Raw genomic sequence first — 15,936 nt, 5'->3', positions numbered from 1 at the left:
TCTCTTCACATAAGTCAATCTACCTGCTGCTTTGTGAGATCTTGTAGGATCAACAGAATCACTACTTGTTACACTGTGACTTTTGTTCACATGGTGTTGACCTTAGCAGGCAAAATCTATACATAGAAAATGGTTCTGATTTCCTAGATCCTTCATCTTGAATGTTGTTGACCTCTTTTTCACCTCCATGAGTAAATCATTGTCTCTGACAGCAATGATGAAATCCTCAACCCAGATTATCAGTATCATCCTCCTGTTTTCAGGTGTTTGTTGTAGACACGATGGTCAGCTGGGTTGTGTGTAAATTATCATGTTGTTTCAGGTTCCTCCAGATGGTTTGAGAGCTTTCAGTGACTTATTCAGTTTACAGAAAACCTTTTCATCTGTATTTGTCTTTCCTTTAAATCCCTCTGTTTGCTCCATGTACATCTCCATCAATCTTTGCATGCTAGTAGGCTGTTGTAACGTCCATCTCGTGGAGCTCAAGGTCATCTGCTTCAACCCAATACTTGTTGAACACCTCTTTGAAGCTCTGTGGTACATTACAGACCCTGTAACAGTAGTCAGTATTGGTCAGTATCTGGTCTTTAATATCTGACCCACAGTCAGCTAAATACTGAGGTGCTGTCCTGTCTCTCTTTGAATAGTGTGTACCATGTCTTTAGCATCAGTTTGAGACTCTTGAACTTCTTCAGGATTCTGATCACCACGGTTAGCTGTTTGCAAGGGGGTACACATCTCTGCCCATGGAAATAATCATTCCCTTTCTCATTTTGAGTCTCGCTTCTATCTGTCATGTTTGTAAGTGTTGTATGCTGATCCAAATACTCTCATCTTTAAAAGGTTTGGCTTTGAGTACAAGCAGCTCCTGCATTGAATATGGGCTGTTAAATATATATGATCTCTAGACCCTAAAGAAGTCACTGTCAAGAGAGCATACAGTGATTTATTCAGTTTACAGAAAACCTTTTCACCTCTTGATTTTCCTTCAAATTCCTGTGGTTGCTCCACATACATTTCACAATCAGTCGATGCGAGTGGCTGTTGTAACGTCCATCTGGTGGAGCTGAAGGTCATACTGTGCTGTCATCTGCATGAACCCAAAACAGAGTCTGTAACAGAAGTCAGTATCTGTGATTATCTGGTCTTTAATATCTGACACAGTCAGCTGAATACTGAGGTGCTTTCCTCTCTCTTTTTAGATGGAGTGCACTATGTCTGTCTCCTTCTATTTAGGCGCCATCCCTGAGCATGAGGTTGAAACTCTTGAACCTCTTCTGGGGTGGGTTAACATGGTTAGCTGTTGGCATGGGGGTACACTTCTCTCCCCATTTAAATAATCAGCTGTAATACACTCTGTAAGAAATGTCACAAGCCTGTGTTTGAGGACTTTCCCTGTGTCTGGATAGTAGACTAGGTATGATGGACTGTTCTTGTCCTACCTAATAAAGATTTCCTTTAACATTTTGAGTCTAACTTCTATCTGTCATGTTTGTAAGGGTTGTATACTGATCCAAATACTGGCGTCTAATGTCTACATACATCTTTCCATCTTTATCAACATACAGGGTTCATGGAAAGAGCAATAGCTTCTTGGTTGTCTTCCACTATTTTCACAGGTGCATATTGGTGATCACATGTTCATGGCATTTAGTAGCTGTGAGGTACAAGCTTTCCTTAGTGGTTGCAGACAGTGCCATATATTCTCCTTCACATGTAGAGAGCAGAGAGTAAGAGGACCGTCTTTAGTTGGACTAAAACCGGAGTCTGTTGTGCTTCGTTTGTCTTCTGTATTTGATGCTGAATCTGCATCACTGTGTGCCTCAAGTGTCAGTTTCTCCCCACCCTCCCTTATACATGCTTGACTGCAGTCCAGTGTTGTTCATTTGGCTCAGACACGTACTGTGACAATTTACTGACGGTCCAACTTGGATCAGATCTTGTACACATTGTAACTGTTGCAGCTTTAAGTTGTCTTTAGATTAAAAAGAAAAGAATCCACCAAGTGTTTGTATTTTTGTTCTGTACCACAAACCCAGTAAAAACACACAAACATCCACCAGTTTTTCTTAACCGTTCTTTCATACTTGGTGTCCGTTGGAACAATTGAAAACAGTAGCTCTCACCGAGGTGTTTTTTACTTCAGATGTCCTTCTCTCTGAAGACAGTTTATAAATCCTGGGTGTTTCCTTATGAATGGAAAGTCTAAACCAGGGAAGTCTTTGGTTGGAGTTTCTGTGATTCCATTCAGGAATGCTGCCGTTGTCCCACAGAGTTCTCTGTGTAATGTTTATCCCAATAGCCTATGGGGAGCAAGTTAATTGTAAGGAGTAAAACCTACACACAACATGAATATATAAAAAATGGAACCATGGAAAAACTTGCAATGAGTATTAGAACCTTATGTTCTTTGAATAAGGGTCTTCAACACAGTGAGGCCTGAATTTGTCCACATTACTAAGCTTCCTTGCTGCCTAATACCCCCCCCCCACACCTTTGGCTCTTCACATACATCAATCTACCTGCTGCTTTGTGAGATCTTGTAGGATCAAGAGAATCACTACTTGTTACACTGTGACTTTTGTCTACATGGGGTTGACCTTAGCAGACATACCAAATTGTTCTAGTACTTTTGATGTGTACTTCTTTTAACTCCTCTTTACTGCTCCTTGACTTTGATCCAAATCAGTACCTAGAAAATAGTTCAGTTTTCCTTTATCTTGAATGTTGTTTGCCTTTTTTTCACCTCCATGAGTAAGTCATTGTTTCTGGCAGCAATGATGAGATCCTCAACCCAGATTATCAGTATCATCCTGCTGTTTTCAGGGTGTTTGGTGAAGACATGATGGTCATCTAGGTTCTGTGTAAAGCCATTTTTATCTTGATAATCATGTTTCAGGTTCTTCCAGATGCTTTGAGAACATACAGTAACTTATTCAGTTTACAGAAAACCTTTTCACCTGTATTTGTCTTTCCTTTAAATCCCTCTGGTTGCTCCATACACATCTCTCCATCAATCTGTGCATACAAGTAGGATGTTGTAACGTCCACCTGGTGGAGCTCAACGTCATCTGCATCAACTCAAACTGATTTTGTTGAACACCTCTTTGAAGCTCTGTGGTACATTACAGACCCTGTAACAGTAGTCAGTATTGGTCAGTATCTGGTCTTTAATATCTGACACACAGTCAGCTTAAATACTGAGGTGCTTTCCTGTCTCTCTTTGAATGGCGTGTGCTATGTCAACCTTTGTTTAAACGCCATCTTAAGCGTCAGTTTGAAACTCTTTTACCTCTTCTGGAAACTGAACACGGTTAGCTGTTGCCATGGGGATACACATCTCTCTTCTTGGAAGTCATTTGCTATTGACTGGTCAGTCTGGGTTTGTAAGAAATGTCACCAGTCTGTGTTTGACTTTCCCTGTGTCTGGATAGTAGACTAGGTATGATTCCCTTTCTCATTTTGAGTCTCGCTTCTATCTGTCATGTTTGTAAGTGTTGTATACTGATCCAAATACTCTCATCTTTAAAAGGTTTGGCTTTTTCATAACCATATCTGCTGTGGGACAGTGTTCAGTTATTTAACACTCATGGAGCACTGATCTAATGAAGTGGTGTCTAATGTGGTCGTGTCTTCATCTTTGTCACCATACAGGGTTCATGGAAAGAGTGATTGCTTCTTGATTGTCTTCAGGTATTTTCACAGGTGCATATTGGTGATCACTGTTTCTCTCCTCTCTTTCTACCTCCTTACATGCTTGACTGCAGTCCAGTGTTGTTCTTGTCTGACCCAAATGAACTGTGACAATTTACTGACGGTCCAACTTGGATCAGGTCTTGTACATGTTGTAATGGTTGTGGCTTTGTAAGTCGTCTTCAAACTAATAAGAAAAAAATGCAGAGCGAACCATCCACTAAGTGTTTTTTTTGCTTACTGCACCACAAACCCACTGAAAACACAACAAAACAAACAATCATCCACCAGTTCTTTTAATGGTTCTTTCATACTTTGTCTATTGGAACAACCCAAAAACAGTAGTTGGATAGCTCTCACCAGAGTGTGTCTATAACCGTCTTTTGCACACTGGATCTATAAGACCAGCTAGTATTTTGAGCAAGACTCCAAATTGCTGTTTCGATGCGGTCCTGCTTTGAAAGCTTGTGACGTAATTGGACTCAGAGTCAAGCAACTATCCCTACTTTATTGCCTTAATATTGGCTTTGTCTTGTAATCCCTGTGCTATCTGCTATCTGTGTTACTGTACAGTACTTTTTCTCACTAACTGACTTTTGCATTTCTGTCTTTGTGGTTACACTCGAGGAACATGGCGACCGCGGAGGAACAAGATCTCCAGATGCTCTGCATGGAGCTCGTCCTGCTTGAACCGCAGATCTAGTTGCTGTTGTAGAGACAGACCAAACTCCACAGATGGAAGACGAGGCCGGAGGCAGCCTGGGAGAGTCGTCGTGTTCTCATTGTTGGAGATTCCACTGTGAAACACTTACATTTTGGGCCCAAAGAGTGACGCCGCTGTCTCCTGTTTTCTAGGTGCCTGTGTCCTGAACAGGCATCAAGAAGGTGCTATGCCAGGACTGACTGGCCCTACCCAGTCACACCAGTCAGGTAAGTGATTTACATGATTTACTTTATTCCCATCATTAATTCTGCCATTGCTCTGCTTGTGTTAAAAATTATCTAGCTCATATTTCTGACAAACCCTGCAGTATCTAACCTGTGTCGGTCCCTCACATTGTAACCAAACATTATCAATGACAATATTAGGGATAACCACCTTAGTTCACCATGTCTAATGAATACATGGCCCTGAATGAATCCACTCCCCCAGGTTTTAACTATTACAGTTTTCTTTACAGGTCTGGTCGTGGCAGCATATTTATGATAAAAAGCTAAGTCTTTTTATCTATTCCATCTGCAACAGTGTGTGACTGTCTGTCTATCTTTATCTCTTTGTCCATCTATAACTCTGGCTGGTTGTCCGTCCATCTGCAACTTTCAGTGTCTGTGTGTCAGTCCAACTTTTAATCCGAGGTAGCTCTCTTTACATATAAGGCATATAATCTCCCTACCGACTCACCCTAAAGATCTGATTCATGTAACAGATGATCTAGCCTGCACCACACTCTCTAACCACAGCTTTTTGTGTTAATGAATGGTGCACCAGCTCCAAAGCATACCTGCTTCAGTTACTGAAAAGGACTTGTTTAGCATAGTTCCATCACAGTTTTTAAAACTGGTTTTGCCTAGGCTCTGTCTGTCCATTCATGTGCAACTCTGTGGCTGGCTGTCTTTCTGACTGTGCGTCTGTAACTATATTTGGCTGTGTGTATGTCCATCAACACTCTCTGGCTTGTCAGTCCATCAGCACTCTTTGGCTGTCTATGAATATGCAATTCTGTTGCATTCTGTTTAAACTCTGATGGCTGGCTGTCTATCCATGTGCAGTTCAATGGATTGCTGTCTAACAATGTGCAACTCTATGGCTGGCTGTCTTTCTGACTGTGTGACTGTTTCTGACTGTTTGGCAGTGTGTATTTCGCTCGTCAACTCTGGCTGTTTATAAATCTGCAATTGGTTCTGTTTAGACTCTGGCTTCAACTCTGACTGGCTGTATATCCATCTGCAACTGGATGACTGGGTGGCTGTCCATTTTAAACTGTGTCTGTCTGCAACTGTGTGTGGCACTGTTTGCATGTCCATGTTCAACTTTGTGGCTGGCTGGCTTTCTTTCCATGTGTGATTCTGTGGCTGGACTGGCTGTCTTTGTGCAACTCTGGCTGGCTGGCTCGCTGGCTGCTTACCGTTCTGCATGTCTGTCTGTCTTCATCTAAAACTCTACAATTCATCCTGCTAAGGCGTTGGCAGCAACTCTGGCTGTGTGTATCCATATGAAACGCTGTATTCATGTGAAACTGTCTGACTATCTGCATCTCTGGCTGGTTGTATCCATCTGCAACTGTGTGGCAATTCAGTGGCTAACTTTCTTTCAATGTGCAGTTCTGGCTGGCTGGCTGGCTGGCTGTTTTTCCGACTATGCATCTGCAACTCTGTTTGACTTGTATGTATGTCCCTTGGCTTTCAGTCCTTCTGCATCTCTGGCTGTCTGTCAATCTATACCTCTCTGGTTATAAATCTGCAATTCATTCTGTTTAGACTCTGGTTGCAACTCTGACTGTCTGCAACTGTGTTTGTCTTTAAATCTGCAGCTCTGTGGTTGTTTTTCTGTTCATCTGCAGCTCGTTCTATTTTACCCATCTACAAATCTGTAGCTCGCTGTCTGTCCACCTGCAACTCTGGCTGGCTGGCTGTGATGTGGTAGTGTGGCTTTAAGCAGATGTGAAGGACGCTTCACCACAAGCACATAGCTGAATACTTCCAGGTAAGTTCAGGTGATATTGAATTTATGAAACAAGTCAAAGATAAAAGGTATATAAAAAATAAAACAGAACAGAACACAAATGAGCTCACTCAGTCGCACACACTATTAAATTTATATAGATTTATATCCTCAAGATTGGATTAATGTAATGCTGCTATGGTAGGAAGTTAATGTAAATCTTTAAATAAGCTCAGGGTCATTAAATAAGTTCAGAATGCAGCGGCTTGACTGCTCACCAGAGCTTGAAATTGTGTCCACGTATGTCTATTCTCTCCCTGCACTGGATTCCAGTTAATATCCACTTTGATTGTAAAATACTTATGACTTGAGTCTCTCGATTGTCCCCACAGCATCTTGAAAAACGTCTTAAACCTTACAACCGTTAACGTACATTTCTGGACAACTCTTGGGGAAGAGCCTCCAACTCTGGAATAAATGTCCTGTTGCTGTTCTGGGCACACTTTTAGTATTCTAATCATGCTGCTGTAGCCTGTTTTCATACTAACACTGTTTTGTCCTGATCTGATTACAGGTTCTGATTATTATTGTCTTTCTAATCTACGTTTACAGGTTGTACACCAGTCTACTCATACTCCTAAATTCCTTTCTTAATTTTCTTCTTTGTCCTCATATGCTGAGCTGCTCGCTGCTGACGTGAGTTCATTCGTGGTTGGGTGCTGGTGCCTACCCTCTGGGTCAGCCTTGTCCCACTGTAAACCCCCCTGTTTTGCTGCGCTCCTCCCACTAATATGTTGTCCTGCTCTGCGTCTTTATATTAAGTCATTCTTACCTCACTGCATAGCTCTGCACATGACTGTTTACATGCACACACTTTCACATTGCACTCCCATCATTTTTGGCTTGACGTCACATTTGCAGCAGCTCTTAAAATTCACTACTGTTTCTTTGTTGATTTTTATTCTTGTTCTGTCGTGTTGTGCTATCCTGTGTTGAGCAGAAGAGAATGGGTTACTTTTTTGAGTCTTGGTTCCTCTCAAGGTTTTTTTCTTCAACTTGTGTACATATGAGATTTTAAATTATTTTTTATTTTTATTTTATTTTTTAATTACCACAAATGTCTAAAACCCTGCTTTCACTTGGTCATTGTGTAGAGTTGTGTAGAACTCAGTCTATTGTAGAATAGGTCTGTAACAATCAATAATCAGTGTGTTCTGTACAGTTCTTATACTTCAAATGACCTGAGTGACACTTTTATTGTTAGGATTTTAAGGTGCATGTGATCAGATGATATGACCATCTGAAGAGTCAATGGCAACGGCTGGCAAACAGTCATCCTGACTCCATCCTACGTTGACAACACAGCCTAAGGTGTGATCCTAGCGCCACCTTGGCTGCCTGCGATAATGCTGACACGCCACACTTAAACTTTTAGCTCTGAAGGACAAAGACTGTGACAGGAGAATTCCTGTCTCAGCACCCTGTGAACAACCGCATTGGACTGATTGTATTGCTCGCTTCCCACCACCTTCAAGATCTGACCCAGAACGCTTTGTTTCAGTTGTGATGGAACAGAAATGGATTTGTAGGTTGGGAATGCACCCAGAACAGGATTGAACTCTGGACTATTTACAACACTTTCTGAGTAAAATGGTCCAGAACATTGTGCACTCTTGACCTCCTTTCAGCCCCCCAGGAATCTGGTTCCTATCCTTTTTCACACACAAGGACAATGCACCACCTAATGTTTAATTAGTCAATCGTACCGATGTCTCTTGTGAGATTCTGTGTTTAAAACAAAGTTCATCCAAACTGGCTGAGATGTTCTCACGTTCGAGACTCTTACCAACACTACTTTAGGAAATGACAGCATGTGGTTGTCCTATGTAGCTTTTACAGCCACAGTGCTTCAGGACTGAAATAAGGGGTGAGGACACCAGTCTTACGGGATGATAGAAATCCATGTTTAGTAAATGGAAAATGTTTATGGACTCTGAGCTGATCATATGGATTGCAGTGCTTGTGCTCGGTGGCTGCTGTATTATCCTGTTCATTCGAGGCCTTTTTCTCTGAGTGGTAGATATGTCTGTTTCTTTGCAAATGTATTTTGGCCACAATTCTGTCTCTACTGTTATGACCTTGATCAATTCTACCCGTGTCATTTGTACAGTAAGTCCTGTGGCAAAAGAGGCCTGAGTTTAGGAAAGGACATTTTTATTGTATCCAATCCTTTGAGTATGTTTATGTAGTCAGGACTTTCCCTGTGAATCAAGGCCTTGTTTTATCTAAGATGTGTTTTAAATTGGCTTGAAACCTTTACTTCTTCTTTTTTTTTTTTTTTTCTCTCTGTAGTGCAGGGCTACAGAGGCTGTAACAGAGCTGATTCACGAAATCGAGAGAAAACAAAGCGATGGCTTAAGAAGCTCCAATCCCACCTGACCTTGATCCGCTTAATGAGGGAAGCCGGCTGCCGAGCGCGTGCCGAGGGCCTGACAGTTACAGGTATTACACTGTATTTAAATTGGCTTGAAACCTTTACTTCTTTTTTTTTTTTTTTTTTTTTTTCCCCCCCTCCCAGGTTGCCGTGATCTGACTTCCACCCTACCTATTGGATCTCCTAAACTCCCCCTCCTTTCTGTTTTCACTCTCTCTCTCTACCATGTATTAGGATGCCCAGTTCCAGCTGTTCCATCCTTGTACCACCAGACCTGGCTCTCTACTACCCTACTACCCACTGTCCTGATCTAGAGCCTCGTGTTGATTCATCCTCACCTCACTGCATGAACATGCATACCTGCCTGGACTTCAACATTTTCACTCATGTTTTCGTCTTTTATGGCTTGACGGCACATTTTCATATTCTCTTAATTCGGTATTGATTTATTGTTTTTATTCCTGGGTTTTATTCTAGGTATTTATACCCAGATCTCTGTTAAAATGCTTTGTGATGACATTCATTGTGAAAAGTGTTTTATAAATAAACTTGAATTGATTTTATAAGGCTTTTTTCCCCTTTTATCTATTTTGTTTTTTGCCAATGTTTCAATATCACTCCCTTTTCCTATTATTTATTACTTGTTGACACTTTGAACATATAACCGAGTGATGACGCCAACTGCTTGTACTTTCCTGCTTTAGAGAAACTAGGGCTGTCAAAGCTTGTATATCATATATACTCTTCTATATTCTGAAAGCAGTGTGTGCAGTCTTTAATCCCTTATTTTCCACTAATAATAATAATCATAATACATGTAACATTTGCTGTTACTTTACTTTAAGTCATTCTTTGTGTGTTATTATAGTAGTCTAGTGGTTATAGATTTAGTCTCTAAGTATACCAGGCTATGTAGAAGTCAAAACAGTAAAAGTCAATACAAAAGCAGAAGTCAATACAAAAAAACCCCTGAACTGTTCACTAATGCTGATTAAAGGTTTCTGATGGAATACTCACGACAGGAAGATCTTACTCGGGCCAAAGGCCAGTATATTAATTATGAATTACTTCAGGTGACCATATATATGTAAATTCAGTATGGGAGTAAAAGGGGAACACACATTTAACACTTAAACCGTTATGGTAAATTTATCTTTACCCCTTATCTCGTGTTCATTACGTCCTCTCTGTAATCTTCTCATCCTGAACTAAATTTAGAGCATCTATTGACCGATACTTGGAAAATATATGAACATGAACTCCAAGGTGGTAGGTGGGATGAGAAGAACCATATCTTAAAATAAAAAATATGTGAAAAAACTGGATGTAGTTCAGTTCATGACCGTCATGAAAAGGGAGAGTGATGGTCTGTAAACAGAAGAATTGATAAATCTGTAGAATCCTCACTTGAAATTAATGTTTAAATGCACTGGAACTAAAGAAACAAACTGTAGCTGGTCTCTGTGGCCTAGACCTTGCAAAGGCTTGTGGGAGGGTGCAGGGAGATTGCCTCCAAGGCCAAGTGAGGTGAGGGTCCCGGAGAGCAGGAGATAAGAACTAATAAATTGCGTTTTAAAACAGCTGTTATATTTAATATATGCCGGAGTTGATCATTTAGACACTACAGTCTATTAGACGTCTAAATTAAACAGCCCATAGTGTTGCATATTAATGGTTTTCGAATGCTGCCATGGAGTTTCAGTTCATAGTTTCTAAAATGAATCTGGGTCTGGGTAAATTTGATCTGGATTCATGTTGGGAAATAAGGATTGTTTACACTCATTATGGAACTTAAAGGTGAAGGTCACTTTAGGTCAGTCTGAAACCACATTAAGGTCATTTTCTCCAGGCCTCCTCATACTGTGGTTATTAGCACAACATAATGGAGACAGTTCAGGGTAAAGAGACATAAGTAGACAATTCAGTCCAGTTTCACAGAGATTACACTGATTCAGGATGAAAAGCGACTCAGCAGCGCCACCTACAGGTCAGACATCATATCTGCAGCAGCAGCTCCAGTCATAGACTCACTTATTAACGAGGCTAATCGTTTCATCTTAAGGCATTTTAGCACATTAAATATGTAAATATTGCCATTGTTATTATTGTTAATAAATAATGACAACCACAATAATAATTTCCTTTATGTATTACAGATGTGATGTTTTCATGATACAGTTGTTTTCAATAATAATAATGATATTAATAATAAATAAATTTATTTATTTATAAATAATATTTTTTTTAAAATATTTTTAAAAAATATTTATTTATATATAATAAATAATTTATTAGTTACTGTCATACCTGGTCAGACGTGGCAGTGAACACAAGGAAACACTTGCAGGGATGGACGATGCAGGACTTTAATGTAACCTGGGCAAAAGTAAACAGACACAACAAAGCAAAGCACAACCGGGAGAACAGCAATCTAATGCACAGAACCAGAAACAAAATCCAAACCTCACAACTCAAACTGGACACAGTAACACAGCTGGGACTGGGAGGAAGCTGAGCAGTATTCAGGAAAACGAGAAACATATAAAAAAAAAAACAATGAACAGAAACCTGGAAGCAGAAAAACCAACAAACCAAAATAATGAAGGAAAAACAGAGAAGCAAGACTTCAGTGAAACAGGGAGGCATCAGGGCTTAGATCAGCAGAGCAGACAGAGCAACAAGGATAACAGACATAAGACCAAACAGGCAACGACAGGATCAGTCTGCTTCCTCTTTGAGCAGAGCGTAGAGCGCAGTGCTACAGAGGCTGTAACAGAGCTGATTCACGACAACGAGAGAAAACAAAGCCACGGCTTAAGAAGCTCCAGTCCCAGCTGACCTTGATCCGCTTAATGAGGGAAGCCAGCTGCTGAGCGCGTGCCGAGGGCCTGACAGTTACAGGTATTACACTGTATTTACACAATTCATTTATATCATTTATTTTACTATTAATAATAACGGTTATGTTTACAGTTTTAAATATTTGAATATATTTATATTGCCATTATTGTTAATTATAAATGAACAACAACAACAGTAATAATAATGATGTCCTTTATTCATTACTTGAAATTCCTTGCACTGGTCCTTGGCGAATAAAGAATTCTGATGGAGCTGGTTAGCAACGGTAACTAAGGGGTGGGGCAGGTTGACTGTGACATCACTATGTTCCAGTACTTTTTTCAGCGTGGAGAGCGTGAGAGACAGACGTCACCTCTTCAGTTAGACTGGAAATGGAGGAGAAGAAGGAGAAAGATGTGAGTGGAGCTCAGAGCTCATAAACACAACACTACTGATCAACATGGGTAATTAAGATCATCGTTAAGCTAATTATAATATACAGTGTTTACCATCAATACATTTATTTATCGTTAACTAGAGAGTGATTGTGGCTCGGTAATGTTGCTGTAATATGTGTTTGTTGCTATGTGATATGTGTTGCTATGGCATATAGTTGGTACATTAGCTCATTCAAAATGTCTGGCTAATAGATCTCTGTCCACAAACTTTTGTCCACTTGATGCTTGGTCCAGAAGCTCCTCCATGCACCTACAGGACTGGAGAGCAGTGGAGATAAAGGGCACCGCTCCCGTTCTCTCAGCTGTGTGTGGGAGAGCTGCCCATTGTGACATCATCTCTGAACATTCCGCCATTCATTCCTTTTTTATGCCCTTAACATTGAGGACATTCAAAGAGATGACTTACCCCATAGAACCTCCCCTTATAGAACTTACCCCATAGATCCTCCCCTTAAAACCTTATAGAACTCACCCCATAGAACCTTATAGAACATCCCCATAGAACCTCCCCTTATAGAACCTCCCCATAGAACTTACTCCATAGAACCTCCTCTTAGAACCTCCCATAGAACCTTATGGAACTTACTCCTTAGAACCTCCCCATAGAACCTCCCCAGAGAACCTTATGGAACTTACCCCATCGAACCTCCCCTAGAGAACCTCCTCTTAGATCCTCCCCATAGAACCTTTTAGAACCTCCCATAGAACCTTACAGAACTTACTCCTTAGAACCTCCCCATAGAACCTTATAGTACTTTCCCCATAGAACCACCCTTTAGAACCTCCTCTTAGATCCTCCCCATAGAACCTTATAGAACGTCCCCATAGAACCTTCCCCATAGAACCTCCCTGTAGAACCTTATAGAACTTACCACACCTCTTTTCCTGCTCTGGTCTCTGTGAGGAGTTTGGTGTGTTCTCCCCATCTCTGTGTGGTTTTCCTCCGGTTGCTCTGGTTTCCTCCCACCTCCCAAAATACATGGTAAGTGAATTGGCTATGCTAAATTGGCTATGGTGCCCCCTAGGCGTGAGTCTGTGTATTACAGTGTATTACAGTGGACACTCGTAATAAACAGATTACTAGTGTCCACTGCCATTCTCTCAGCATTAGTAATACATAGTGGCCTTAAGGTTAAACTGCTGTCTGTGCCGACTTTAAAAACTCTTATTTTACCCACTCGCTGCTCCTGTTCTCACCCTTCCTTCCTACTGCTTCCTTTCTATAGTGGAGGTGAGAAGGAGAGGACAAGACTGAACAAGCACTGAACAGGGATATTGGAGCTGATTCAGATCAGAACTGATTTTGACTGTTGATGAACTTAGACAATCACAGCAATCACTTGCAGACATGCCCCTAGTTCTCCAGGTAGCCAACAGGAGGGTTAGCTGATTTGTATTTGTGTGGCCTTTCCTTAATGTTTTACACCGAGCATCAACAACATAGCAGCACATGCAAAGCCCAGAAGGAAAACCACAGCCGGCCTCCTCCACACTGTCCCTCCTGTCTGAATGTGTGAGCAGTGACGCTGCCCCAGTTACTCACATCTGTCACTAGAAAGTGTTTCAGCAGGTGCTTGAAGAAGCTTTCCTCACCTCTTCTGGAATTGAGACAGTCAGAGATTTAATAAAGAAAACACATCCAGTTCAGCAGACGGAAACACGTTGTTACTAGGAGAGGGTCAACAGAGGATGGTCAGACTGGTTGGAGCTGACAGAAAGGCTACAGTGACTCAGAGAATCACTCTGTACAGCTGTGGAGAGCAGAACAGCGGTCTGCTCCTCTAAACTTAGTGGCTGAATGTGTATGAAGACCTCCTGACTTTTCTGGTCAGAGTACGTCATCACCACTATCTAGTTTACATTAATGTAGTCCTCATCAGAGAACTCTGAGATAGATGATGAAGACTATTAAGAGAACTCAGAGGATTCAATCTCCACATGGGCAGTCGTGTGTGTGTGTGTTTGGCATCTACAGGATGATCATATCAGAACACACAAATAAAAAACTGGTTTACGACACAATTTTAGCCACAAAATGTCAATGTTATGTGAACTACAAAGTGGGCAGGAACCTGAAAGATGGGAAAATAAGTCCATTTCCAATATTAGAACCAGTACTGACTCAAATGACTATGATCTACACAGCTTACATTAACATTCATTTTCCAACGCTGGTTTTCCCACATCAGCATCTACATTGATGTAGTCATCATCAGAGTCACTGAATCTTCTTTCTCTGGAAGAACTGTTTCTCCACTTTCATTATTATCATCTTCATCCTCCATCTTCTTCCTCAAACAGGTGATCCTGATCCTGTGTTTTTCCCCTACAGAATAACTGAGTCACAATACAGTTAAAACTTAACTCTGCCACATCTCTCAGTCCTAGCTTCACTTTTCAGAGGAGGGTCTGGTCTTCTCCCACAAAGAAAAAGCCACCAGAATTCCACCCTTCTCTAATTCCAGAGTTCTTTAATTCTCTTAAACCTGGTTCAATACAACCCCAACTCCTCCCAGTACAACCCAAACTCCTCCCAGGGCAACCAGAATTCCTTCCAGTACAACCAGAACTCTTCCCAGTACAACTAAAAGTCTTGCAAGTACAAACAAAATCACCACCAGTACAAGCGTAACTCCTCCCAGTACCACCTTAACTCCTCTCAGTACATCCAAAGTCCCTCCCAGTAGAACCAAATCCCCTCCCTTTACTGGGAAATAAGTGAATTAGCAGATTCCATCCCACTAAGCAATCAGATTTCAGTCTGACGAACCAGAGAGGCATTAGACTACTAAGTGTAACAGGATGCACCAGATTAGAGTCCTCTCTTTGTTGAAGAGCGATTTCTGCTTTTTAATAATCATCATCCTCCTCCCCCTCAGTCTCCTCATTTCCCGCCAGGGCTCTGGCACCTGAAGAATTGTGTGGATAGATAAATTAATAAATAAATAAATACATCTTTTCAGTGGTTAACCATCTTTTACAGCAGCACATTTCTCTACACTTTAAACAAGGAGGTTCTTAAAGGCCTCTTTATAAAACCATGACACATCAAAGAACTACTGAATTTTACATGGTTCCTTGCCTGGTTAAATTAATTTTTTTTAAATATCAGTACATTTTTACCAAAAGGCATTCTACACAGTACCTAGGTACACTATGTAACTAGGTACAAAAGTATTGGGACACCTGCTCATGCTCATTGTTTCTTCTCAATATAGAGATCCACAACAACTCAACAAAGTAGTCTGCAAGAAGAATGTTTCTTTTTGGGATTTCTTATAGATTTTATAAAATGTCTTCAAAAATATAATGGATGATGCTTCATCCATTAGTTTTGGGATGAGTTGGGGAGTTTGGGATGAGGTGGGGTGGTAATCCTCACATCCATGTTCGTTCTGCAGTGAAAAAAATAAGATACTTTTTAATACCCTTGATTTCAGAAGAAATGAATGAGCAGGTGTCCACAAACATTTGGACATGTGTATCTACTCTCTGTTTACCTTCTGTGAGTTTCAGTGTACCTCAGTAAACTGTCCTCTGAACAGAAAGTACTCACAGTGTCTACGATACGTCTTCTCAGCTTTCTGCAGTTTTTGCTTATTTCTCCCTTTGAGGAAAACAATGATCGGCACTGATACGAGTAACAGTCCTTCTGCTGCTGCTGAAAAACTGATGATGGGAACCAAAACTGTCAGAACATTTACACTTCAGGAGAACTAGTCCAGAAAAACGATGAGCTCATCTTATTACTGTAACTTTCACAGTGACGGCCAAGAGTTCTGTGTTGGAGGATCTAAAAGAGCGTGAAGACACAGTTACTTCATAAACACAACTGTAGTTTCCCTGGT

Source organism: Salminus brasiliensis, chromosome 20 (assembly GCF_030463535.1).
Source record: "Salminus brasiliensis chromosome 20, fSalBra1.hap2, whole genome shotgun sequence".
In the NCBI taxonomy this organism is placed as follows: Eukaryota; Metazoa; Chordata; class Actinopteri; order Characiformes; family Bryconidae; genus Salminus; species Salminus brasiliensis.
This window is presented reverse-complemented; position numbering follows the sequence as displayed.